General features: G+C 44.8%; 1 protein-coding gene across 2 annotated transcripts in view; it reads right to left on the bottom strand.

Moving 5' to 3' along the window:
- The window catches only part of NT5C2 (5'-nucleotidase, cytosolic II), a 2,665,542-nt gene that overhangs the window by 2,059,349 nt on the left and 579,861 nt on the right, over window positions 1-26,332 (bottom strand). The gene's annotated exons all lie outside the window — the stretch shown is intronic.

Raw genomic sequence — 26,332 nt, 5'->3', positions numbered from 1 at the left:
CTTTCTAAGGGGTTTAGTCCTGTGCAAATAAAATCTCAACAGTCTATGCAAGTCCAAGGTGTGGAGAAGGTATTCACCCTTATTAGAATGATTAGGAAAAAAGATAGTAACTGAATATTCTGGTTTATACTACTTTCAGTGGCTACCATGGGCATGAAAGAGGAATTAGTTTTCAAAGCCAATCTGACTTTATGAAAAATAACATATGGTGGCTTGGAATACAAGGCCTGTAATTTAGAAACTCTCTTGGCTGAAGTTATGGCAACAAGAAAGGCAGTCTTCCAAGACAGAAATTTAAGATCACATGAATGAGCTGGCCCAAAAGGACTTTGAGTGACAGTCTGCAACCAACATAAAGGTCAGATCCCAAGGAGGGGCACAGTCTTTAACAAGAGGCCTGAGAAGAAGGATGCCTTTCAAGAAGGCCTTGTATAATCTAGTGGAAAACGTGGGTTCGATATTAACATGAAAATTAGAAAAGGCTGCCAACTACAGTTTTACAGTACAGAAGCTGGCCCCTTCTTAAAAAAGAATGATAAGAGAAGAATATCTGGCACCAGTGCTAAGAAAGGATCAATATTCCTTTCCACAGTCCAAAAGGAAAAATGTTTCCACTTGCCATGACAGACCTTTTGAGTAGACTGTTTCTGGGAAGCTAATATAATTTTTCTTAGAGGAGAAGCCAACCTGGATTTTGCTACTATCATAGGAAGTGAAGAAACCATGCCGTTAGACGAAGGTATCGAAGGCTGGGCAGTTGTACTGATGGGTGAGAGCTGAGATCCGGAATGGGATTCAGTATCCAAGGCAGATACTTCAGATGAGACCGCAGGATGGGGAACCACAGCTGACGAGGCCAGAAGGGGGCAATGAGAATCATGGATCTCTTCAGTTTGTGGGCTTTCTGAAGAACTTTGGGGATCAATGGAAGAGGTGGGTATTCATAGAGGAGACCCGGAGGCCAATTGTGAACAAGAGTGTCCCTCGAGGACAGCCCTCTGGGGGGAATCAGGGTAAAATACCTGCTGCATTGTTTTGCTCATTGGGGATGCAAAAAGGTTGCAGCAAGGCTGACCCCATCGTCTGAATATCTGCAATGCCACTGTTGGACTGAGAGACCACCCGTGCGGGGTCAAGGCAGACCTGCTGAGCCTCTCTGCCAAGACAACGGACTCTCCGGGTATGTGCATTGCAAGAAGAAAGAGAATGGAAGAGATCACCCATTTCTACACTCTCACTGCCTCTCTGCACAATGAGTAAAAACATGTTCCCCCTTGCTTGCTGATATACCAGACCACCGACATGTCTGTATGAACAGCCACCGTTCCCAGAGGAAGGCAATCCTGAAAGGCTTGCAATGTAAGGATGACTGCCTTCATCACTAGAATGTTTATGTGCAATTTGGTATCAGTGGGTAACCATGTGTCTTGGACGATTCTGCCCTGAAAATGACCCCCCCCACCCCAACAGGGAAGGATCTGTAGTCACCGTGGCCATGAGCAGGGTAAGACAAATTGGTCTGCCTCATAACAGATCATCTGACCAAAGCCACCACTGCAGGTGTCATCTGCAAACAGGTGTCAACGAAATTGGCATAGACATCGGACAATACAGAATGTATCACTGAACCATCAGCTTCCACTGAAGCAATTGCATATGATATCTTGCTAGTGGTACAAGATGAATGGCTGCCGACATGGACCCCAAGGCTTTCAGGATGAGGTGCACCTGTGGCGTTGGAACCTCCAGGATGGCCCTGACCTGTGACTGTGTTGAGATGGGTCCCTATGAATTCTAGGCTTTGTACAGGAGATAGCTTCGACTTTGCCATGTTGACCGTAATGCCTACCATTTCAAAAGTCTGAAAATCACACTGCATGGTGGAAAAGTACAGTTGTGTACCTACCATAAATGTAGATGTTCGAGTGTATTCACTGTTGCAGTCATTACACTTGGGTTATCCTGCTGGCAGGCTACCCGCAGTCGGCCTGAATTCCAAAGTCTTGGTCCGGCGTCAGTTGTTGTCGCCTCTTCCCTGACGTCAGTGCGCCAGGGGTATAAAAGATGCAGCCGACACCATTTTCTTCAGTTTTTCTTGCCCCAGATGTCAGGTGCCCCCAAAAGGGTAGGCTAAAAAAAAACATTGCTTATAAAAGCATGCACTAAAATAAACAATACCTTCATCTACAAGCAAATACACCACATAGGTTGTATAGGATAGAGAAGTACAGAGAAGTCCCAGCAAAGAAAGGGGGATGGTGGGTGGGTAGCCTGGACTGCAACAGTGAATACACTCGAACATCTACATTTATGGTAGGTACACAACTGTACTATGTTCATCGTGTTTCATTGTTTCAGTCATTACACTTGGGTTGAATCCCAAAGCTGAGGTTGGGCGGCTGGGTCTAAATAGAATTAGGAGTGGCTATAAGGCCCTGCAAAATTGCAGTGGCAAAGCCTGCTCTGGATTTAGAGTAAAGAGGCAAGTGGTAGTGCTTAGTAAAAGTGTGCACTGAAGTCCAAGTTGCAGCCTCCAAAATATCCTTGGGTGGTACTCCTCTGAGGAAGGCTGCTGAGGTGGCTGCTGCCCTGGTAGAATGTGGTCTAATGCCCTTAGGCACTGATTTGCCATGTTGTGAATAGCAGAAACGAATGCAGTGTCCTATCCATTTTGAAATAGTCTGCTTTGAGATAGCCTTTCCTTGTGGTCCTGCAGCATATGCCACTAAAAGCTGCTCAGTCTTTCTGAAAGCTTTAGTTTTGTCCAAGTAGAAGCGTAGCTGTCTGTGTATGTCCAAAGAATGCAGAAGTCTCTCCCCTTTATTCTATGGGTTTGGTAGAAAGTAGGCAAATGAATGGTTTGGTTAAGAGCCACACTGGACACTACCTTAGGCAAAAATGTTGGGTTTGTCCTTAGAGAAAGATGTCCGGATGGAAGATAATAAAAGGTTCCACAGCCATTAATGCCTGTAACTCTGGAACTCTTCTTGCTGAAGTTATTGCTAGCAGCAGAGCTGTTTTCCATGATAAGAATTTTATCTCAGCTGTATTGGTTGGCTCAAAAGGAGGCAGTGTGAGTTTTTCCAAGACAAAATTGAGGTCCCATGCACAAAATTGAGGTCCCATGCAGGTATTGGTGCTCTCCTCAGAGGTCTTATGTTTTTGGCCCCCCTGAGGAACTGCCTAAGCAATGGATGTGAAAAAATAGGTGGGTCTGTATTGTTGTTGTTGTTATTGTTTCTTTCGGCTTTTCCCGGTTAGGGGTCGCCACAGCGGAACTCCGGTCCGCTAATTATTGGCAGTTGATTTTTACGTGCCGCGTTGCCGGCCCTGACGCACAACCTTCAACGAAGGTACGCCCATTCACGCATGTCTCCACACAGAAGACGCTCTAGCTGAGAATCGAACGCAACAACGTCTTGCTGTGAGGGTCTGTATTGTAATGAGCTGAAATGGCAGAGGCATGGATCTTAACTGATGAGAAGGATAGGCCTTTGTCCAGCATCACAGTTAGATATTGTAAAATCTGAGGAATATTTGGAACAAGCGTGTCAATTCCTTGTGCTTGGTTCCAAGCACAGAATCTCTTCCATTTTTCTGCATAAGATTTTCTGGTGCTGAGCCTCCTGGCCTCCAAAATAACATCCATAACCGCTTTAGAGAGAGGTGTATTCTGAATGGTTACAGTATCCGCCATGCAACTAGATTTAGAGTTCTGAGTTGTCTGTGCAGGATAGGATTGTTTTGTTGGGTCAGTAAATGAGGAATTTGAGGCAATGCCCAGGTCGGGCCTTGGGACAAGCTTCTTAGGATTGGGTACCAGTGTTGGCGTGGCCAATCCGGGGCAATCAGTATCATTTGTGGCTTCTCTTGTCTGACCTTTAGGAGTACCTTGGGGAGGACAGGCAGTGGAGGAAAGGCATATACTGTAAGGTTATTCCAGCTGAATGACAAAGCATCCACTTTCCATGCTTGTCTGTGATAAGTCCTTGTGCAGAATCACTGAAGTTTGCAGTTGTGAGGGGAGGCAAAAAGATCTATGTCTGGGCATACCCATTTCCTTGTTATCATGCTGAAGATTTGTGGATCTAGTTTCCACTCGTGAGGGCCCATGACAGGAATTGTGCTTGCAGGTATACTTGGTAAGTCAATGCTGTGTTCCACAAAATCATGGCTTGTCTGCGGAGGGGGTAGGAATGTGTGCCCCCCTACTTGTTTATGTACCACATGACTGTGGTGTTGTCGTCTTTATCAGCAGCTGTCCTGGATGAAGTAGATCCTTGAAGGCTGTCAGGGCATTTTGTACAGCTAGCATCTCTTTTTGATTGATGTGTACATACCTTTGGCTTGGGGGCCATGTGCCCTGAATACATTTTCCTGCCATGTGGGCTCCCCAGGCATAATCTGATGCATCTGTTGTTAGCGTTTGCCTGGCTGTGGGTAAAGTGAATGGCTGTCCCTTGTTGTGGTGACAGGCTTCTGCCCACCATCGAAACTCCTGTTGCAGGCAGGGAATGAGTGAAATTAATTATTCCAGGCTGTGGCAATGTTGAGTCCAAACACTTTTTAGGTACCATTGTAGTTTCCTCATATGCAGTCTTGCATATGGAATTAGCAGAATGCAGGAGGCCATGTAGCCCAGAGCCTGCAGAATTTTTCTTGCAGATAACTGGGTATTTGTTGCCATGCTTTCGAAGTAAGAAGTCAGTTGCCTTTGTTGGTCTGGTGTGAGATAAGCCATCTGGGCAGTTGTATTTAAGCTTGCACCCAGGAATATTATCTCTTGAGAGGGTACTAGTTTTGTGTTTATTTTTGTTTACTGTGTACCCTAGGCAAATTAGTAATCTTTTTACAAACGGCAGATGCTTTAGTAGAAAGTCTTTGGTCTCTGCTTGAATAAGGCAGTCGTCCAAGTAGGGATATATATGAATTCCTCTTTGTCTGCAAAATGCAATTACTGGTGCCAGGCATTTTGTGAAGACCCTGGGCGCAGTAGATAAGCCAAAGGGCAGTGCAGAGAATTGGTAGTGCATTGAGCCAGCTATGAATCTGAGGTATCTTCTGCAAGATTGTCTGATTGGGACATGCAGGTATGCCTCTTTGAGGTCCAAAGCTACAAGCCAAGCCTTCTTGCCCAGCATGGGCAGAAGCTGCTGCAGAGTCAACATTTTGAATTTCGGAACGTCAAGAAAAGTATTTAGAATAGACAGGTCCAGAATTGGTCTCCATGCTTTGTCCTTTCTTGGTACTAAGAAAAGTCTTGAGTAAAATCCTTGTCCCTGCTCTTGTTATGGCATTGGCTGAATAGCCCTCGTGTCCATGAGAGATGAAACTAGGTTTTGTGCCTCTGCCCATTGATTGTGTGGCAGGTCTGGCATACCTTTTGCCTTTGGAAGGGTGTGAAAGTGGAACCTGTAGCCCTGAGAGAATATCTTTAAGACCCATTTGTCCTAGGTGATCATGTGCCAATTTTGTGAAAAAAGTGCTAGTTTTCCCCCTAAGGGTGCTGCCAAAAGATAAATGCTTGGCATTGGCAGAGGGAAGTCATTGGGACCGTTTCCTATATGGCTGTGATTTGTCTTCTCCTCTTTTGGAGGTGGAAGCACCCCTCTGTTTGGGCCTGTATGAGCCCTGGGGCTGTTGTCTGCCTCTAGGGCATCTGTATCTGCCTCTTTGTGGCCTGTCTGACACGGGAAAGGACCAGTTCTTAGAAGGCCAGTTCCTGCTAAATCTGGGTGGCTGCACCTGTAAGAAATCCTTCACTGTGCATAGATTTAGCTTTATCCTCCATTTTCTTCACCACCTCTTCTGCCCTAACACCACACAAAGTATCATGCTGTAATGGGGCATCCAATAATTTTGCTTTAATATGATCAGGCAGAGTCTGTTCCTTTAACCAAGCATGCCTTCTAATGACAGAACCTGTTACAGCAGCCCTGCAAGAGGCCTCCAGTGAATCATAACCACATTGCAGAGTATGTTTTCCCACTTGTTCAGCTGCATGCAATAAATCCTGCAATTCCTTGTTCTCAGAACATTCAGAATTTGTCAACATTTTCTGTTTTAACAGAGACATTAAGTATTGCTGATATTTAAGCATACGAAACTGACAATTTAAAGCCCTTACAGCCAAGGTAGCAGAAAGTGTAAACTTTTTCCCCCATCTGTCCAGTGCCCTAGAATCTCTATCTGAGGGGACAGGTTTTTTTGCAGTAGCAGTCTTGACCCCTTTGGGACCCTGAGAAATAGTTTCTGGGTCAGCAGCTGGGTTTTTATATAGAAATTTATGAAAATCTGGAACCCTGTAGTATCTGTCTGGCTTAACAGGTGCAGGAGGTAAAGAGTCGGGAGACAGGCCGGACTCTGAAAATACATCATCTACAATGTCTAGAACAGGAGGAATAGCAAGAGGTCTGTGCTGAGGTAGTAAAAGAAAGTATGTGAGCCTTTTCTTAGAATCTGAATAATCTTGGCTCTCCCAGTGGAAATGCTCCCTCACTGTATGCAGGGTTTCCCCAAATGAGTAATCCTCAGGAGGAGAAGCTGAAGGAATAGATTCTTCAGCATCAGAATCCTCATAGGGAGTAATACAGTATCCCTGTTCTGAAGAGGAGTCAGAGGAAATGGAAACCTGATCAGAGGTCAGAGGAATCATATTCAGTGTCTTGCCTAGGCCTATTATCAGGGAACCCCTGATCAAAGTAATTAGGTCTTCGGCCATTTTGAGCATCTGTTTCTTAGGCATGGAAGTCTGTCCTGGAGAATGCTGTACTTGTTTCCTTGTCTTTAAAACTGTTTTAGCCTTTGTCTTTGATGCTGAAGTTGGCTTGATATAAAGCTGTGTAGGTCTGAAAACACCCTCAGAAGCCGATGCCTGCTCAGCGGCTCTGGACCCATCTGAGGGATTAGTTTCCGAAGGCCCAATACCTTGAGTATCCAGAGGTCTAGTTGTCTCCACGTGGGAGTCGGAGGAGGCCTGTGGCTCTGAGATAGCGGGTGTCAGGGGCTGCGAAGGCGCCTCACTGAGATCCGGCGACTGGGCTAGAAGAGGCTTCTTCGTCGGTTTTGGACCTTGGATGCCTGTCCTTTTCTTTTTCCTTGCGCTTTTTATGAACGGTCGTCGGCTGTTCCGACGGCATTATGTAGTTAAACCTTCGGCCAAAGTAATGAAAAGCAAAATCGTACCGACGCTTTATAGTGCGTTGGTTAAATCTAGCACAAAACCGACAACTAGCAACGTCGTGGTCAGGGCCTAGGCAAAGAATACATTAAGAATGAAAATCCTTATGAGGTATTTGCTTCCCACAAGAAATATAATTGTTAACTTTTTCTGACATCAGTCTGGAGCAAGAAAAAAGTTTCCCCAACATGGTACTTAACTTTATAGAAGACTTCGGATCTGAAATTCAATTTTGAAAATCTCAGGAATTGGCCAGCTGGCACCTGTGAACTGCTTTTGCTTTGGGAACCGCGCGGCAAGAAAGACTGAAGAAAATGGCGTTGGCTGCATCTTTTATACCCCTGGCACACTGACGTCAGGTAAGAGGCGACAGCAACCGATGCCGGACCAAGACTTTGGAATTCAGTCCGACTGCGGGTAGCCTGCCAGCAGGATAACCCAAGTGTAATGACTGCAACAGTGAAGACGATGAACATCCAGTTGATGCCTTGTGGGAGCCGTGAAGAGCCAATCATCCAAGTAGGAAAGACCTGAAATCCCTGAAGCCTCATGTAAGCCACTACTACAGCAAAGCATTTGGTAAACACCCAGGGGGCTGTGGTGAGTCCAAATGGCAGGGCTCTGAAATGGAAATGATTGGCTCCGATCTGGAAGCGCAGATGCCTCCTGGAATGCTTGTCTATCTTGATATGATAGTAGGCATCCTGCAAGTCTATACAGCATATCCAACTGTCCTTCTGCAACAGCATCAGGATGGACTGAATAGTCACCATTCGGAACTTTAACTTCCTGATGAATAAGTTCAATTTGCTGAGAACCAGAATAAGACACAGGTCCCCGGTCTTTTTTGCCACCAAAAAGAAGCGAGAATAAGTTCTGGATCCTCTTTGTCCTGCTGGGACCTCCAGGACGGCTCTTTTTCCTAGAAGTGCTAAAACTTCTCTATGGGCCAGTTCTCTCTGACTGGGTGGCACGTCGGGGAGAACTCCCTTTGGATTTGAAGGAGAATGGGAAAAGGGAACGTAATAACCCCTGGATATGATCTTAAGTATCCACTGACATTTGTTATAGATGCCCAGGTGTTTGGGTACAACAAAAAGCGACCCCAGACTGCCTGGAGGCAGGAAATTAGGACTGTCGGGTGATGCCTCAGGGGCGCTGAAATGGCTTCTTACAGAAGGGTTCCTGCAGCCCTGATTCTGAGGACCCCCTTCTGCCTGTAGGGCGGCTGCTACCATTGAATCCTCTGCCCCTGTCTCTGGCAGAAGAATCTTCTGGAGCATTTTGGAAGGAACCCTGTGACTTCCAGAACCAGAGCTTCTTACACAGTGTTGTTTTTTTGGAAAAGGACCTGTTGGGGGTAGAAAACTTGATCCCGACCTCCAACAGCTTCTTCCCTTCCTGCTCAATGCAGGTTAAGGTTTCTTTGACTGATGGTCAAAAAAGAGAGGAACCATAGAAGGAGGCGTTAATAAAAAACACCTTGAAGGGTTCTGCGAACCTGCATAACCACATCCACTAATGACACCTCAAGGCCATGCCTGCAACAACCACTCGAAAGGTACCCCGCCACACTGGAGATCAACCTCATCAAGGAAATAGCAATACACAACAGAGTGGTGAGCTGAGGAGATACCTTCTTGAGGTCTACTGCTGGCATCAGGTCTGAAAGGGATCTGGTTAGCTCAGTAACCAGATCTCTTTGGAGGGAGGTATAATATGCCAAGTAATTAAGAGCTCTCAGACCAAACATGGCTCAAGCGTAATAAATGCACTTCCCGTGTACCTCGATCACCCAAGACTCTCGGTTCGGGGGACAGATGTTGGAGCTCTGTTTAGCCAGCTCCTTTTCCATGGCCACAGCAACCACGATGGCATTGACTGGCATACCCTTGCTTCAGGTGCTTTGTCTGTGGGTGGATCAAAAACTTTATAAGTCTTCTTATGAACCGTTTCCACAGTGTCAGATTCCTTTCACACCCTGTGCAATGAGCTCATCCGCGGAGGGCACCGAGAATGTAGATGGGCCTGGCAAACACAGATCCCTCCAAAGACGGGGGCTGGGGAGACCATCTGCCTTTCTGCTTTAACAGCTCGATAATGTCTCCAAAGGAGATGTCATCAGGCAGAGATCTGAGGGACCCACCTCCTTCATCAAAATCTGTGTCCTCAGTGGGGGAGTCCAAGTGCCTCCTCTTGCATTGTCTCTTCTGTGGTACCTCCTCTGTAAGGGGCTCAGGGGAGGACTCAGAAGAGAGGGGAACTCCCTGTATTCTGGTTGCCACCTGAAGGCTATTTCTGGAAGACTGGCCCTGGAGAGGATGAATGGGCTCAGGGCTCCTAATAGTGGCAGGTTGGGATGTACTCAGTAGAGGGGAAGACACTGCTCCAGTTCTGGAGAAGGTCTGCTCTACCACCTGAAAATCCAAAGGACTTGAGGAAACATCATCCCTAGTAGCTGAAGCCATTAGAGAAGAGGGTGCAAAGCCAGCCCTAGGTCCTGGCCCTCCGAACAGTACCAGCCCCAAACTGTAGAAGGCCAAGGTCCCCAAAGGAAGGGGACGAGCTGATAAACCCAGATCTGAACCCCTCCTCCCGACCTCTCTGATGGCAAAGGAATACAGCTGATCAGGGACCCTGACAGAACAGGATAAACCTGAATTACCGGATCCGCTGATGCTTCCTAGGGAAAACTGGGTCCTGGGGTACAGAAAACAAAGGAATTGGAGGAGGAGTAGGCAATCTGAGAACTGGGGATCTCCCCAAGCTTGACCGAGCTGGGGACGCCAAGAGACCTATCCCTATCTGGGCCCTTGTCTATATCGGAAGGTAAAAGACTCCTGGAGGATCTGGAAGAGGCTGAAGAATAAGTGGATTTAGTTGGAGAAGCCAGCTTGGATACTACCACCACCCCATGCAATCCCCGATCCGATGAACAATTCCTACAGCTGGGAGCTGAATGCTTCGGATGCCATGAAGAGCCTGCTGGGAGCCCTCAGTAACTAACATCAGATCCGATGAACACGTCGGTTCCGACACAAGTTGACCTGCCTGCTTTGGATCCGAAGGAGCCGATGGATATGAGGTAACGGTAATAGGATCTGATGGCCTCCGAGCCAAGGAGACCTTGACACCTAAGGATGGATCCTGAGACATCAAATCTGAAACGGTGAAGGACATCTTCGGTTCTGAGGATCTCTGATCCGAATGTCTATGCCATTTTGGTGGCGCCAGAGGAGAGCAAACAGGGAGGCAGAAGGGACTTTCCTCTTGGATTTGTTGTGGCTATCAAAAAAAGGGGAGCCCGACACAAAGGGACTCCTATGAGACATACCTTTCAGCAATAATTTAATCCGGCGACTTGCCAATGCCCAAGGATTGAAAGCAGCACAAACAGAGCAATCAGCTACAAAGTGGTCAAGCCCAGACAATAGACAAACTTCCTGTGGGCATCAGAGTCAGGCATCTTATGCCCACAAGTAGAGCATCTCTTAAACCCAGTAGGCTTGAATTTTTTTAGACATAATCATACATCCACACAGAAACAAAAACCCCAATAGGAAAAAGATACAAACAACCAACTGAAAGGGAGTGTAACAAGAACAAGCAGACAATATTCTCAATTAGACCCAAAAACCTAGACTAAAAGGGAAGGAACTCCATGCTAGACACCAAAGGGGAGAGTCAAAAAAGGTGTCAAGCGCCGAAAAAGGAAGGGGAGGGGAAAATACACAAACCCTAATGCCAGTAGCAGCTAAATGAGGAAATGAAAGTCTAAACTACTCAAAACAGAAAAACACCCACTTGCCTAAGAACTTTTAACATAAATTTCCTTGAAATTCGCTATGAACCAGAAATCATGTTGTTGCGTAAACATGGCAAATGAGATCTGAGGAGAAGAGTGTAATAAGGCAATATAGAGATGGAGGAGCTCGAGCCTTGAATCTAAGTCTGTGAAGTGCCGGATCACATCCGACATCGGATCCAAGACCCAGTCGTGATGAATAATGAAATTAATAACATCAGATTCCAATGGTTTATCACACTTATCAGCCAAGATAAACCAAAAAAAAAAATCTAACTACACTCAGCAAAAAAAATGTTGACAGGTGTACTGAGAGCAATGAAACCTCGATGCTTTTCAGATGAGTGGCAAATGAGATCAAAGGTAATCTAGGGGAATGAGGCATTAAGGGATGAAGAGGAGGAGCTCGAGCTTTGAATCCTAAGCTTGTATAGCGGCCGAGTCGGATCCGAGGATCGGATCCAAAGCCCACAGGCTGAGGAACAAATGAAAATGACATCAGATCCATCATTATCAGCATCCTATGGAGAAGTGAGAAAGGCACTGACAGCTATGTCATCTACCCAAGATTCTGTCTTAAAAATGGATTGAAGGGCAGATTTCACACTGAATCCTTCATAAGTTAGGTGAGTGACTGCTAAAGACTCAATGGCCTCCTTCTAAGAGAAAGAGAAAAAGTACAGTTGTGTACACTTACCATAAATGTAGATGTTCGAATGTATTCACTGTTGTAGTCATCACACTTGGGTTTTCTGCCTGCAGGTAGCACTCAGTCGGCCCGAATACCAGAGTCTTGGGATTTCTGCGTCGGATGCTGTCGCCTCATCCATGACGTCAGGTCGTTATGGGTATAAAACATGCAGCCAATGCCATTACATCAATTTTTCTTGCCCCAGACATCAGGAGCCCCCAAAATAGGAAACAATCAAATGGTGTGGAACACCTCCAGTAAAAAGTAAATACCATTTCCATAAGATATGTCCTAAAAAGAGGATAGGTAGAAAGTACAGAAAGAGGGAGGGAAACTAGGCCTGCAACAGTGAATACACTCGAACATCTACATTTATGGCAAGTGTACACAACTATACTATGTGCTTCGTGTTTCACTGTTTTAGTCATCACACTTGGGTTGATTCCCAAAGGTAAGGAAGGTAAGGAAGGTAAGGAAGGTAAGGAAGGTGAGGAAGGTGAGGAAGGGTGGAGGCAGTCAAGAAGTAGTAGGGCTGGCTAGCAGGCCTTGTAAGACTGCTGTGGCAAATCCAGCTCTGGATTTAGAAAAGATAGGTAAGTGGTAATGCTTGGTGAAGGTGTGTACAGAACTCCAGGTTGCAGCTTCCAGGATGTCCCTGGTAGGGACTCCTCTGAGAAAAGTTGTAGAGGTTGAGGTTGCCCTACTGGAATGAGGCCTGATCCTCTGTGGGGTAGGTGTTCCATGGTGTTTGTTGCAGAAATGGATGCAGTGCTATCCATTTGGAAATGGTTTGCTTTGAAATGGCCTTGCCCTCTGCTCCTGTAGCAAAGCTGACTAGCAGCTGGTCAGATTTTCTGAAAGGTTTAGTCCTGTCAAGGTAGAACCCGAGCTGACTGTGCACGTCCAAGGAGTGCAGTATCCTTTCCCCTTTATTCTGAGGATTAGGAAAAAAGGTTGGTAAATGGATGGATTGGTTTAAAGCCACACTGGATACCACTTTGGGCATAAAAGATGGGTTAGTCCTGAGGGAAGCCCTGTCCGCATGGAAGATAATGAAGGGTTCCACAGCCATAAGGGCCTGTAACTCAGACACTCTTCTTGGTGAAGTGATGGTTAGCAGTAAGGCTGTTTCACAAGAGATGAATTTTAACTCTGCTGTAGGGGCAGGCTCAAAAGTGGGAAGCGTGAGCTTTTCTAGTACAAAGTTAGAGTCCCAGGTAGGAGTGGGAGTTCTCCTTGGGGGTCTTAAATTGTTAGCTCCTCTCAGGAAAGTACAGTTGTGTACACTTACCATAAATGTAGATGTTCGAGTGTATTCACTGTTGCAGTCGTTACATTTGGGTAATCCTGCTGGCAGGTGGCCCTCAGTCGGCCTGAATTCCAAAGTCTTGGGTCCTGCTTCAGCTGCTGTCGCCCCTTCCCTGACGTCAGGTCGTCAGGGGTATAAAAAAAAGCAGCAGACGCCATTTTCTTCAGTTTTTCTTGCCCAAGATGTCAGGTGCCCCCTAAAAGGGTAGCCAAAATTTATATATATATATATATATATATATATATATATATATATATATACATACACCAATATAAACGTTACCTTCATCTACAAGCAAATACACCACATAGGTTCATAGGTTCATACTAGGCTATCTGCCCTAGGGCATTTACAAGCCTAGCCCAGAGTTTTGTGGCTTACGCCACCCCTTTAGATTGAAGGATATTTTGCCCATTATTTAGCTGTGCCTCTGTAAAGCAGTGACACTGATGTAATCCTTGGGGTATACCTGCGGTCTCCCATCCATTGGTCAAGATTTCTCTTGAACAATGCGAGCGAGGTGCTCTGCCTCACATGTACAGGGATTTTGTTCCACAGCATAGGGAGTCTCTGGGTGATGAATCTGTCCCTCCAGCACGTCCTATTTATGACCGTGTCAAGGTTCAAATCTCGTGCTCTTGTAGATCTGATGGATTTCGATTTTTTGAGGTGAAGCATGTTCATTAATTCCGGGTTGGACATGGCCTTGTATGTCAGGCACAGGTCACCTCTGAGCAGGCGGTAAACGACTGAGTAGAGCTGGAGCTCCTTCAGTCGGGCAGCATAGGACATATTTTTGAGACCTTTTATCCTTTTGGTGAGGAACTTTTGGGGCCTTTCCAATTGCTGCAGGTGTCGGGTCAGATACATTCCAAATGGGGCGTTGTACTCAATCATCGGTCTGATGAGTGATGAGTACAGGGGGATGATGACCTCCCTTGTACTAGATGTGAAACCCCTCATGATCAGGTGGGCAATGTAGAAGGTCTTCCTAACTACTTTGGCAACGTGGGTGTCAAATGAAAGGTTACTATCAACCTGGGTCCCCAGATCCCTAATAACCTCTTCTGTGCTTAGTGGATTGCCACCTATATGGTAGCTAGGGGCAACCTTGTTTTTCCCAAATGGTATGACTATGCATTTTTTAGCGTTTAACTTTAGGCCATGGCTTTGGCACCAGTTATCCGTTTCTATGAGGCCCTTCTGAAGGATATCTGTGTCTGTTGAGTTTTCAACTATGGCGCCTAGTTTGCAGTCATCTGCAAACTTTGTCAGCCATAATCCTCCAGTGCTTGCCTGTACCTCTGAAAAGTATATGCCAAACAAGAGTGGACCCAGGACCGAGCCCTGTGGGACACCACTTGTGACAGGCTTGGAATCTGAAATGGCTCCAGCAACTCTAACCCTGTGGGTTCTGTCACTTAGCCAGTTTGCAACCCATCTTGTGATGTAAGGGTTTACATTTAAGCTGGTGAGTTTTTCTATGATGCCCGAGTGGGGTATCGTGTCAAAAGCCTTTGCCAGGTCAAGGTAGGGTGTGTGGACTGCCTTGCCCTCATCAATGGCCTTGGTGACTGTTTCGAAAAAGTCAACCAAGTTTAAAAGGCATGATCTGCCCTTGACAAAGCCAAATTGGGTTTGATCCAATGTCTGCAGGTCCCCTATGTCTTTATTTATGAGTTCCATAATGATCCTCTCCATAGCTTTGCAGACCAGGCTTGTCAGGCTGATGGGGCGGTAGTTTCCAGGGTCGGTGGAGGCACCGCCTTTGTGTAGTGGGATCACAGTAGCCGTACGCCATTCCTTGGGTACGTATCCTGAGGTGAGGCTAAGATTAAACAGCTGCCCTAACTGTGGGTTTAATTCCTCAATGAGCTCGTGGAGCACACAACCGGGGACACCATCTGGTCCCATGGATGCTGTGTTTTTCGCCTTTGAGAGAGCTGTTTTTACCTGAGCATTTGAGATGTTTGGGAGGCTACAATCCTCTGGTATAGATATTTCTCCTTTTGGGGGGGAGGGGGGGGGGAATTTGCACTGAACCTGTTTGCCAGTATGTTGGCAATGTCCGTAGGTTCAGTGATCTTTACATCATTTTGAACCAGTTCTGAACATATCTGGGAGTTTCCTCCCAGGTTTCTAACATAACTAAAAAAGGCCTTGTGATTGTCTTTTGAGTCCGTGGCAATTTTTCTTTCAAAATTTGCCTTGGAGGATTTTATGAGAGATCTTAGTTTTTTACTTACAATGATCAAGGGTGTCTTCCCTTTTAAGGATTTTGCTCTATCTTGTAGTAGCTTTCTCCTTTTGTTGTAGAGCTTGTTTATGGCTGGGGTCCACCAGACTGGACGCCTGCCTTTGGTACAAAGGGTCTTTGTTTTGTTTGGGATTGCCTGATCCATGCAGTCCTGGAGGTGCTGGTAGAAGGCATTTGTCAGTGATTCAGCAGCTTTAGTGATGGTTTCCGCTGGCTCTGGGGCCTTGAAGGAGACCACACCAGTCCTAAGAAGTGTGAAGTCGGCTTTAGAGAAGTTCTTCACTGTGGTCTTTTTTGACTGGGGGGGGGGGGGGGGGGATGTGGACTTCCAGTGAGATTAGTTTGTGATCTGATCTCACCAATGAAGGGTATACCTCTGGTGTGGAACATTGTGACCTCATGTTCGTGATGATGAGATCCAGTATGTTTTCACCTCTTGTGGGCATGGTGACTAGTTGTTCCATGGCATTAGAGTTTATGAACTCTAGGAACCTTTGGGCTAGAGTGTTGGGGCTTGAGTAGTGATCCCAGTCTATGTTCGGATAGTTGAAATCACCTAGTATGATGGTGTTTGGGGTTACATTTATCCCCTCCAGAGTTTTCAGGAATGCTGTGTGAGGTTCCTGAGTTTGAGAGGGTGGCCTGTAACATGCTACAAATTGCAGAGCAGTTTTGCCTATGGTTACTTGCACCTGGATGGTCTCCGATGCATCGTGCGTTGCCACCAACCTGGAAGTGAGGGTGTCTTTGATGAATATGGACACCCCTCCTCCTTTCTTGGTGTTGTCCGGATTTTGGTGCCGGAACACATGATATGACGTGAAACCTGATAGTGCCGGGGTGCTCTCAGGAGCCTTGAACCAGGTTTCAGTCACAGCACAGACATTGATGTTCTCCATACTGAGAAGGGCTTCGAGTGCGTGCATCTTGAGGTTGAGACTTCTGGCATTGAGCAGCATTACCCTTAGTTTTTTTCCTTTGTTTTGTTCTAGGGTGGTAGGTTTAGAATTTGAGCCTGGCCTAAAAAAGGCACTATGGGGGTGGCAAGAGCCTTTGCCAATATCCGGAAGCCCAGGGGTGACAGGTGCAAGCCGTCCCTTGCGAAGCAACGTGGCTTGTCCAGCATGTCATCCCAGGCAGACAGACATTGGATCCCCTTTGAATGACACCAGTGATTAAGCCAATTATTAAAGCTGATCATCTTGTCTCTGTGCTGTGGCATCATTCTTGGTGAAGGCAGGATACTGCTCAAGGTCAGGGTCATACCTGCCTGGGCTACATAATCAGAGAGCTCCTCTATGTCCCTTATCATGTAGTCCAGGGAGGTGCATCTCAGGTCGTTCACAACAGCATGGACTATGACTGAGTCATACTTGTACTTGCTGTCGAGTGACCTGAGTGCTTGCGTTATGTGGCAGATTCTAGCGCCCGACAGGCAGCTTACCGTGACCCTCTCCTTGTTCAATCTGGTGAGTGGGACGTCAGTGTGTCTGACTATGGAGTCACCTATGACAAGAGTGTCTGGCATTGTGTTTGGCCTTAAGGGCTGTGACTGTTTGGCACACTGACTTTGCGGTATATGTGTTGCATATGTCTTAGTCTGTGGTGGTAGTTGTTTGGGTGTCTGCTTTGGTGGCCTCTGCTGTTTTGGTAGATTTTTGGTCAGAGCCTCCGAGTATGTCCTTATGTGTTTGTGTGTGTGATATGAGGTTTTGCTAGTGCTATGTGAGACTGGGTTTGAGGTGTGTGTGGTTACCTTCTCCTTCTGTCTGGTCTTGCCAGTCCTATAATGAGAGAGCTCAGCCTCCAGTTTGGCTATATATTTGCATCTCTCGCATGTGTTTGTGTTTTGTGGGAGAAGGAGAGGGTTGTCTGTGTACATGAGGCAATTGTAACATTGCCTCAATATTCCCAGATTCATCAGCTGGGCAGGAGAGGACACAAGCAACTGACCCCGCGACATGCTAGAATGAAAAGTTAAAAAACTTTAGTGTAGGTGGGTTTGAAAAGACTTCGAGGGATATGGATGATCGAAAAAGGGGTATTAGGCTGGTTGGATGCTATGTATAATAAAAAGTGCTATATCAGAGTAAAAAGTACTTTGGGTGCAAGTGCTAGGCTATCCGGATAGAGAACAGTCACTTATGAATCAAGTAGATCAAGACTTTTTAGGTATAGAATAGGGTAGTTAGATTATCAGTACAGCCTAGGAAGAGCTGTTCTAAGGGAAAATTTGAAGAGTGGACTTTAGGTAGCCCGAATAGTTTAACCCTGATTAACCGCTGCTGCTCTTGTGTGCTACAGTGGCAACTCCGCGCTAACGAGTGTTTAGCGTGTTTTATAGCAGGGGGCTGAAAAAAGCTAGGAACTGGCCCAAAACGGCCAATGGTCTAATAGTTTCTGGCTGAAACCACACCAAATTGGACAAATAGGCTGCTCAGTGCTTCCCACTCCCACTGGTAAGCAGAGAAACTTCCTTCCTTCCAAATAAGGATGTATAACAGTAACAGGAGCTAAAACAAAGCCCAGGGATCAGCAAATTCTGAAACTGGACTACTCTAGTTCAGTAAGGCGGGAAAACAAGAGATATTTTTTTTTTTTTTTTTTTTCTTTTTTGTCAGAAACAAGGAAAAAACAGACAGTAAATGCTTTAAATGCTATAAATCGGCTAGCGCACTTTAGTGTGTAGCCTACTGATACAATTTGCAACAATTAGATACTTCAAGTGCAACAAACAGTAAAAATGCAGAAAACTCTTATAGATGTAGCAGCAAAACAGGCGAAATGCAGTCGCTAGGTTTATAACAGAGGGAAAGCCACAAAAAAATACTTATATCAGTTAAAGTCGCTCTTTTTGCTCTCTGCTGCTTGGATCACTCTGCAGGCCACCACGAGGATCTGTGCTGAGTTGGTACAAGCTGAAAACGCGCGTTTAGCATGTTTTATAGCAGGGGGCTGAAAAAAGCTAAGAACTGGCCCAAAACGGCCAATGGACTACTAGTTTCTGGCTGAAACCACACCAAATTGGACAAATAGGCTGCTCAGTGCTTCCCACTCCCACTGGTAAGCAGAGAAACTTCCTTCCTTCCAAATAAGGATGTGTAACAGTAACAGGAACTAAAACAAAGCCCAGGGATCAGCAAATTCTGAAACTGGACTACTCTAGTTCAGTAAGGCGGGAAAACAAGAGATTTTTTTTTTTGTCAGAAACAAGGAAAAAACAGACAGTAAATGCTTTAAATGCTATAAATTGGCTAGCGCACTTTAGTGTGTAGCCTACTGATACAATTTGCAACAATTAGATACTTCAAGTGCAACAAACAGTAAAAATGCAGAAAACTCTTATAGATGTAGCAGCAAAACAGGCGAAATGCAGTCGCTAGGTTTATAACAGAGGGAAAGCCACAAAAAAATACTTATATCAGTTAAAGTCGCTCTTTTTGCTCTCTGCTGCTTGGATCACTCTGCAGGCCACCACGAGGATCTGGTAGGTTGTATAAATCAGAGAAGGAAAGAAAAGTTCCAGCAGAAAAAAGGGGGATGGCGGGTGGGTAACCTGGACTGCAACACTGAATACACTAGAACATCTACATTTATGGTAAGTGTACACAACTGTACTATGTTCTTCGTGTTTCACTGTTGCATTCATTACATTTGGGTAGAGTCCCAAAGCTATGTTTGGGAGGCTGGAGCTAAACAGCATTAGGAGCGGCTATGAGTCCCTGCAGAACTGCAGTGGCAAACCCTGCCCTGGGTTTAGAGTAGAGTGGCAGATGACAGTGCTTTGTAAAGGTGTGCACTGAACTCCAAGTAGCAGCATCTAATATGTCTTTGGTTGGTACTCCCATGAGAAAGGCTGCTGAAGTGGCTGCAGCTCTGGTTGAATGTGGCCTAATGCCCTTAGGCACTAGCTTGCCATGGTGTAAATAGCAGAAACGAATGCAGTGGCCTATCCACTTCGAAATAGTCTGCTTTGAGACAGCCTTTCCTTGTGATCCTGCAGCATATACCACTAGTAATTGCTCTGTCTTCCTGAAAACTTTGGTTCTGTCCAAGTAGAATCTAAGCTGTCTGTGTATGTCCAAAGAATGCAGAACTCTCTCCCCCTTGTTCTGTGGATTTGGATAAAAACTTGGCAGATAAATAGTTTTGTTAAGAGCCACAGTGGACACCCCCTTAGGCATAAATGTTGAGTTTGTCCTCAGAGAGACCCTGTCTGGATAAAAAATGATAAAAGGTTCCACAGCCATGAGTACCTGTAGCTCTGAAACCTGTCTTGCAGAAGTAATTGCTAGGAGCAGAGCTGTTTTTCAAGATAAAAACTTTATATCAGCAGTAGCAGCTGACTCAAAAGGAGGCAGGGTGAGTTTTTCCAAGACGTAGTTGAGGTCCCATGCAGGTATTGGTGATCTCCTTGGAGGTCTTAAATTTTTGGCTCCTCTGAGGTACTGCTTTAATAAAGGATGAGAAAAGATTGGTGGCTCTGTATTGTAATGAGCCGAAATGGCAGAGGCATGAATTTTAATTGATGAAAAAGATTGGCCTTTGTCCAGCATCTCAGTTAAGTATTGCAAAATCTGAGGAATATTTGGTACAGCTGTATTAGTTCCTTGTGCCTGGTTCCAAGCACAGAATCTCTTCCATTTTCCAGCATAAGATTTTCTAGTACTAGGCCTTCTGGCCTCCAAAATGACATCCATCACAGCTTTACTGAGAGGTGTGTTTTGTATGACTACATTATCCGCCATGCTGCCAGGTTTAAAGTACTGAGCTGGCTGTGCAGGATCTGATTGTTTTGCTGGGACAGTAGATGAGGTATTTGAGGTAAGGTCCAAGCTGGGCACTGAGACAAGTTCCTTAGGATTGGATACCAGTACTAGCGGGGCCAGTCAAGGGCAATCAGTATCGTCTTTGGCATCTCCTGTCTGACCTTTAGGAGTACCTTGGGGAGGAGAGGCAGTGGAGGAAAGGCATATACTGATAGGTTTTCCAGCTGAAAGATAGGGCGTCCACTTTCCATGCTTGTCTCTGATAAGTCCTTGTGCAGAATCTTTTTAGTTGGTAGTTGTGAGGGGAGGCAAATAGATCTATGTCCGGGCATTCCCATTTCCTTGTTATCATGCTGAAGACTTGTGGATCCAGCTGCCACTCGTGGGGATCCAAGAGGTTTCTGCTTAGTTCATCTGCCAGAGTGTTTTCCTTTCCTGGCAGGAATTGTGCCTGCAGATTATTTATTTTACATTTGTTAACCGGGATGGTCCGACTGGATGCATGTCCTTTTTCAGCGGAGGCCCGGGGAGAAAAGCTCCAACAGTTACACTGATAATTAGGTACAGTAAATGAGCTGAAAGAACTTAACAAAAACATAGGCTATTTACATACAAGTACAAGACTGCCATTACTATTTCTGAGATTACTACAAATGTAACATTAATAACATATTAGCAAGGACGGTAGGCAGTATAATGACATAGAGTTAGACAGGATACATATTTCTTTATCACAGTATACAAAGTACTTATCATCTTAGCTAGTTGTTTATGTTTTAGTTAATGGCACAGAGCTAGTCTGGGTTTGAGCAAGGACATAGCCAGTGTGACTTGAAGTGGAGTTTTAGACTATTTTTGAATTGACTTAGAGAAGTTGCAAGCGTGATGTTATTTGGGAGAGAGTTCCATGTTTTACCAGTGGTATTGGCAAATAGCGCATCACCACATAGGTGGAGAGATTTAGTTGTTTGGACAAGGAGTCTGTTTGCTGAGCGAAGGCAGCTTAGATTGGAGTAGGGAGTCATTAAGTTTTTTAGTGCTGGGGTATTCTCAGGTTGTTTAAGGATTTTGAAGGCCTCTATGAGTTGGGACTGGTGAAGAAGGTGTGGGAATTCTATCCATCCAAGCTTTTTCAGGTTAGTACAGTGGTGTGTTCTGTAAGGTAGGCCTGTAATGAACCTGGCAATGTGATTATAGCAGGATGAGAGCTTGGCCAGATCAGATTTGTTAAGGTGAGTGAGGACAGGAGAGGCATATAGTAGGGTAGAGAGAAGGTGTGAACGGGCTGTGGCTGCCCTGGCATTCAGGGTAAGGAAGGCTTTAATTCTATATAGGGTCCCAAGTTTCTTGTTGACTGACTTAATGGCTTGGTTGATATGTATATCAAATCTGAGTTTATTGTCAATGTTTACTCCTAATAGCTTTGTATAGGTGTCTGGGGAGATGAAGGTCCCATTATTGGATTTTATAGTGAAGTTTTCAGTCGGAGATCTATTGGTTTGGTAGAAGAGAAGTAACTTGGTTTTGTTTGGATTTAAGATCAGGAGATGGTTGGCAAGCCAGTTTTCGACTTTGGTGAAGCTATGTTGGGTGGTAGTTAGTAGATTTGCAAGAGAGGCATTGGAACATATTATAGTCGAGTCATCTGCATATTGAATGCAGGTGGCTTCAGGGATGACTGTTTGGATGTCGTTTATGAATACTGAAAAGAGGAGAGGTCCTAATATGGAACCTTGAGGAACTCCTATAGTATTTGGTAGTAGGCAGGAGAGCTTGTTTTGCCACATTACTGCTTGTTGTCTCCCAGTGAGGTAAGCTTGAAACCAGTCAAGGGCTGGAGTATCTAGATACAGGGTTTTTAAAGTATATAGAAGTAACTGATGGTTTACCATATCGAAGGCTTTCGATAGGCCCAGGAAGAGAGTGGAGGATATTTTTTTATTATTCCGGTTAAGATTAATGTTTTCAGTAAAAGAGAGGAGGGCAGTGGTTGTACTATGATGGGGTCTGAATCCATGTTGAGAGTCTGTGAGTAGTTTATTTTGGGTTAGATAGAGCATTAGTTGGTTGTGCATGCACTTTTCCATAATTTTGGCAAGTGGTGATAGTATGGCTATAGGTCTATAGTTGGATAGTTCTGTGGATGAACCTCCTTTGTGGAGTGGAATAACATAGGATATTTTCCAAATTGAGGGGATTGAGGCCTCGGTTATGGTTCTGTTAATTAGGATTGAGATAGGGTAGGCTACGACATCTGCAGCAATTTGCAGGTATTCAGCCGGCAGAAGATCGGCTGAAAGGGTGGTTGGCTTCAGTTTTTCAAAAGGGATCTGATAAAGGATGTGGACACTGGCTGGAAGTTAAAAGAGAGTGGTGAGTCGGGTATAGTGTTTATAGAAGTGTGGGGAGGAGAAAGTTGGTTAGCTAATGACTGGATGGTTTCTGTGAAGAAAGTATTGAATGAATTGGCTATATCTTCTTGGCTCTTGTCAGATAATGTTCCTGGGGTCGGAGTAGTGGATTTGCCTGGTTGGAGAAGTTTATTTATGCCTGTCCAGTACTTTTGAGGGTTATTCTGATGTTTATGTTGCAGATTGTAGAAGTAATTTTTCTTATCTAGTATGATGGCTTTTTTAGTCTCATTTCTAAGTTGTTGGAATTTGATACGATCTAGGGGTAGTTTGGTAGTGCGCCATTTATCCCACGCTTTGTCTCTAGTTGTTATTTTGGTTTTGGTGTCTGTTGTTAGCCAGGGTGCTAGTTGAGTTTTAATGCTTATTGAGCGTTTAGGGGCATGCGAGTCAAGTATAGTAAGGAATGAATTGTTAAATGATGACACTGCCTCATCAAGGGGAAGGAACTTAAGTTTTGTCCAGTTACATGATTTGAGTTCAAGTTGAAATTTAGTTGGGTCAAAGTTTTTCTCGGATCTGATAGACCTATAAATACGTAAGCTTGTACAATTAATTTTGTCTTTCATGATGTATGTGAGCAGGTGATCACTAAGATCATTAGGGAGAGTTCCAGACATACAGTTCTGGGGATGACTGTTGGTGAGTATCCAGTCTAGTATACTCTCTTTTTGGTTATTGTTACCTGTACGTGTGGTAGATGATATTATCTGAGAGAATCCATGTAGGTTAACAGGGATGGGGCTGGACTGTGCTGTGCATTGGTTCCAGTCAATATTAACATCACCCAGGACAATGGTTTCTTGAGGGTAGTTGTTGGCTATCCAATGTAGAATGACCTCTAGTGTTTCTACATTGTTCCCAGGGGGTATATAGGTGACAATTAGGTTGATGCCCTTATGATTATTTAGTAGAATTTTTAGAGCTAGTATTTCAGCGTTAGAGACCTGGGGTGGTTGTATAGGGTTAGTTATGATGTTAAGTGTGCTATTATATAAGACGGCTATTCCACCTCCTCTTTTCTTTACTCTATCTGCCCTAAGTATATTGTAACCAGGAGGCAGGATCTCATTGTCTTTGGTTGATGGCTGGAGCCATGTTTCAGATAGACACATTATGTTGGGGAGGTATGTGGCTAGTACAGCATGCAGGCTATGTATCTTATTGTTTAGGCTTCTAATGTTTAAGTGGCATATTAGGAGGGAGTTGACCAGTCGGTGGGAGAGTGGTGGGCTGGTACGATTTTGAGTTAAGGTTGGGCCTGGATTAGGATGGATGTCCCCATCTTTGGTTATGTTTTTTCTTAAATACGCTAGTAGTCTAATAACTTTGAATAGTAGTTTTAGTTCATATTTGGATTTTGGTGTTGATTGGAGTGGTTTTAGAAGCAAGTGGTTGGAATTTATAATTTTTGGGGTAGTGTAGTAGTGGGCAAGTTCCATGATCAGTGGAGGTAGGGGTCTTGGTTTGGCATTTTGGATAAGAGAAACCTACGAATGTGAGATTTTCATAGCTAGTAAGAAAGTATGGCAGAATTAAGAGTGGTAAGATAAGAGGAAGGAGTTTATAATTATTTATAGACATGTTATATGTCATCAATGGGTGGGGTCAATGTGCTTCAGAGGAATAGTAGTGGTTAAACAGTAAAGTGGTGGGGGGGGGAATTGGAGAGGAAGTTGTGTAGGTTGGAGAGGAAGTAGGGGTGTGGCTTAGTGGCTATAAATGTAGACACAGTGTGGGCGGGTGGGATAAGGGGCAGGGAGGGGCGAAGCGAGCGAGGGCGAAGCGGAGCGGGGCTAACCCAGCCCCAGTTTTTGGTCCTATGAGTGGGGTAAATAGTCTGATAGTGTAAGTAAGCAGATTGGAGTACAGGCTTGAAATTCAACATAAACATATACAGTTGTAAAATGTCTAATACAATTCAACATAAATAGGCATTTACAGTTGTAAAATGTAAAATAGATGTACTTGGTAAGTCAATGCTGTGTCCCACAAAGTCATGGTTAGTCTGCAAAGGGTTTGGTCCTATGAGTGGGGTAAATAGTCTGATAGTGTAAGTAAGCAGATTGGAGTACAGGCTTGAAATTCAACATAAACATATACAGTTGTAAAATGTCTAATACAATTCAACATAAATAGGCATTTACAGTTGTAAAATGTAAAATAGATGTACTTGGTAAGTCAATGCTGTGTCCCACAAAGTCATGGTTAGTCTGCAAAGGGGGTAAGAATGTGTGCCCCCCTGCTTGTTTATATACCACATGACCGTGGTGTTGTCTGTCTTTATCAGTAGTTGTCTCGGATGAAGTAAGTCCTTGAAGGCTGTCAGGGCATTTTGAACAGCTAGCATCTCTTTTTGATTGATATGTAGATGCATTTGGTTTGAGGACCATGTGCCCTGAATGCATCTTCCTGCCATGTGGGCCCCCAAGGCATAATCTGAAGCATCCGTTGTTAGTGTCTGCCTGGCTGGGGGTAATGTGAATGGCTGTCCCTTGTTCTGGTGACAAGCCATCGCCCACCATTGAAACTCCTGTTGCAGGCAGGGAATGAGAGTAATCATTGTTTCCAGGCTGTGGCAATGTTGAGTCCAAACACTTTTTAGGTACCATTGAAGTTTCCTCATATGCAGTCTTGCATATGGAATTAGTAGGATGCAGAATGCCGTGAAGCCCAAAGCCTGCAGAATTTTTCTTGCAGATAACTGGGCCTTTGTTGCCAACATTTTGAAATAGGTAGTTAGTTGCCTTTGTTTGTCTGGCGTGAGATAAGCCATCTGGGGCGTTGTATTTAAGCTTGCACTCAGGAATATTATCTCTTGAGAGGGTACTAGTTTTGATTTCTTTTTGTTGACTGTGTACCCCAAGCATGTTAGAAGTCTTTTCACAAACGCCAGATACTGTAGAATAATGTCCTTGTTCTCTGCTCGAATTAGACAGTCGTCCAAGTAAGGATATATTTGTATTCCTCTTTGTCAATTGTTTTTGGCAATTACCGGTGCCAGGCACTTTGTAAAGACCCTGGGTGCAGTAGATAAGCCAAAGGGCAGTGCAGAGAATTGGCAATGCATTGAAGCAGCCTTGAATCTGAAGTATCTTCTGCATGATTCTCTGACTGGGACATGCAGGTATGCCTCTTTTAGGTCTAAATTCACAAGCCAAGCATTCTTGCCCAGCATGGGCAGAAGCCGCTGCAAAGTCAACATTTTGAATTTTGGTAAATCCAGGAATTTGTTCAGAATAGATAGGTCCAGTATTGGTCTACAGGCCTTGTCCTTTCTGGGTACTAAGAACAGTCTTGAGTAAAATCCTTATCCCTGCTCTTGCTCTGGTACTTGTTGAATGGTCCCCATGTCCATGAGGGATGAAACTTGTTTTTGCACCTCTGCCCATTGATTTTTTGGCAGATCTGGCCAGCCGTTTGCCTTTGGCAGGGTATGTAAATGGAACTTGTAGCCTTGTGACAGTATATTTAGAACCCACTTGTCCTGGGTTATAATGTGCCATTTTTGAGAAAAAAGTGCAAATTTTCCCCCTAAGGGTGCTGCCAGGACATAAGTGCTTGGTGCCGGCAGGGGGAAGTCACTGGGACTGTTTCCTGTATGGTTGTGATTTGTCTTCTCTAACTTTAGAGGTAGAAGCACCCCACTGCTTTGACCTGTATTAACCTTGCGCCTGGGATCTGCCTCTAGGGCATCTGGATCTGCCCCTTTGAGGTCTGTCTGACACAGGAAAGGACCAATTTTTTGTAGGCCAGTGTCTACTAAACCTAGGTGGCTGTACTTGTAAAAAATCTTTGACAGTTTGCACAGATTTAGCTTTGTCCTCCATTTTCTTTAACACCTCTTCTGCCTTAACACCAAACAAATCATGCTGTAAAGGTGCATCTAATAATTTAACTTTGACATGAT

The sequence above is a fragment of the Protopterus annectens genome, chromosome 14.part0 (genome assembly GCF_019279795.1).
Source record: "Protopterus annectens isolate FY-2018-M chromosome 14.part0, PAN1.0, whole genome shotgun sequence".
NCBI lineage: Eukaryota > Metazoa > Chordata > Ceratodontiformes > Protopteridae > Protopterus > Protopterus annectens.
The sequence above is the reverse complement of the archived record's forward strand: the minus strand, read 5'-3'. Positions and strand labels throughout refer to the sequence as shown.